We start from the raw sequence: 1,664 nt of genomic DNA on the forward strand, positions 1-1,664 counted from the left end.
GTCCAGATGACCTGACTGAAAAATGTTGGATTGTATACCTGGATTATTGAGCATGGACTTTGTTGTACGTATAATAGTTTCTCTACAAGTGTATTGTGTGCCGTATGCTGTACTTTTGTTTGGAAGATAAATAGTGTTGAAGCAAGTTCAAATGAACATTGTGTGAATTAAAAAAAAAGGTTTGTCATGTGTTATTAAAGCAGTAAGCAACTTTCAGGGTAAACAGGCAATTTGTGGTAAGCTATGCCTAAATCAATCTGGCTAAATGTGTGGCACGAGAGTTTTGTGAACAAGTCCTCTATATAAGGCAGAGGGTGACAGTCCATTATTACACTTTTATTAGCTTCACAGAGATCAACACAAGATTAACAAAGCCACAAGCCTCCTTTGTTTTTTCGTGCCACCACTAAAGGACTCACCCATTCAGATGTATCCACTGGTCCAGTGATACCTACTTGAAGTAAGCATTTCAGCCGCGCAATGATATACTGAATGACAGGTTTTGGTGTACAGGTTGTTTAATAAACCTTGTGAATGGAGTTACAAACAGTCAATATTTAAACCTCTCAGTGATGGGGGACATCAGCGTACCACTTGTTATAATGAACGTGGGGTGGAGAACAACGTTTGAGTGTTTTGTGCTCTTCTTTAACCTCTAAAATGGGCATTTGCAGCTGCCACTGTACAGATGCAGGCGGGACTGCACTCACAGCTGAGAGAAGTGTTTCATTTTAACTGCTGTTTCCACTTGACATGCAACATTAGAGCTTTGTCCAGTGTGAGGTCCTACTCCATCAGCAATGGATCCTTCACAGCACTGACGTAAGCATTAGAAATTAATTCTTATCCGTGGTTCCTCCCCCTGAAAATTTGGAATAAAAGAGATGCCATTTCCTGCATCTTGGTGCATTTTAACAGGTTGTTAAACATCTGTAAACATTTGATTAAATAAATTAAAAACAGGTCTCTTGTAAATGATGAGGCTCAATGAGACCAACAACCTGTATAAATAAAGGTTGAATTGAAATTACTATGAGCAGTGAATTATAGCAGCTCCGATTCTGTCAAGCGTCCCCCCCCCCACACACACACACAAACTTCAATGTCCGACCCGAACTCTTCTGAATTCAGTCCTGCACGTTGTTCTGCTCCAGTCTCCATCACCACCACCTTCAGGTGCTTCAGTTCTCTGTTGTCCAGCTGAGGACAATCATCCATTTATTTTAGATAATGAGTTGGACGGTCTTTTTAACATTTTGATCCTGTTATTTTGACTAATTTTGAAACGTAATGTGAAAAATACACATCAAACATTTCACTCTTTATTTTGTTTTACCGCAAGTTTTTTTTTATTAATTATCTTTGAAATGCATGCAGGAGTTCTGCCACACTGACAGTTGTGCACGCTCTGCAGAGCTGTCTGGAGACACTCCTGTGCGTAAAACGTGCACTGTCTGCAGGGCGCACAGATGAGCAGGTGAAGCTGACACCCCCACGTCAAAAATTTCATTAAATACAATGAGTGGTTAGTGCTGCGTTTGTGCTGCTTTGGATTCTGACACAGCTGAAGGTGGATGAAGACGCTGCGGGACATGTGGTCAGCGTCTCTGCTGCAGGACAGTGTCTGTAGTAAGATCCACACCACAGACATGGACAACGTCTCC

At 41.3% G+C, this 1,664-nt stretch overlaps 1 protein-coding gene across 1 annotated transcript in view; it reads left to right on the top strand.

The window, feature by feature from the left end:
- Positions 1 to 1,664, top strand: part of gdap1l1 (ganglioside induced differentiation associated protein 1-like 1) — a 53,170-nt gene that overhangs the window by 42,599 nt on the left and 8,907 nt on the right. The gene's annotated exons all lie outside the window — the stretch shown is intronic.

This window comes from Nematolebias whitei, chromosome 11 (genome assembly GCF_014905685.2).
Source record: "Nematolebias whitei isolate Nwh7 chromosome 11, NemWhi1, whole genome shotgun sequence".
Classification (NCBI taxonomy): Eukaryota; Metazoa; Chordata; class Actinopteri; order Cyprinodontiformes; family Rivulidae; genus Nematolebias; species Nematolebias whitei.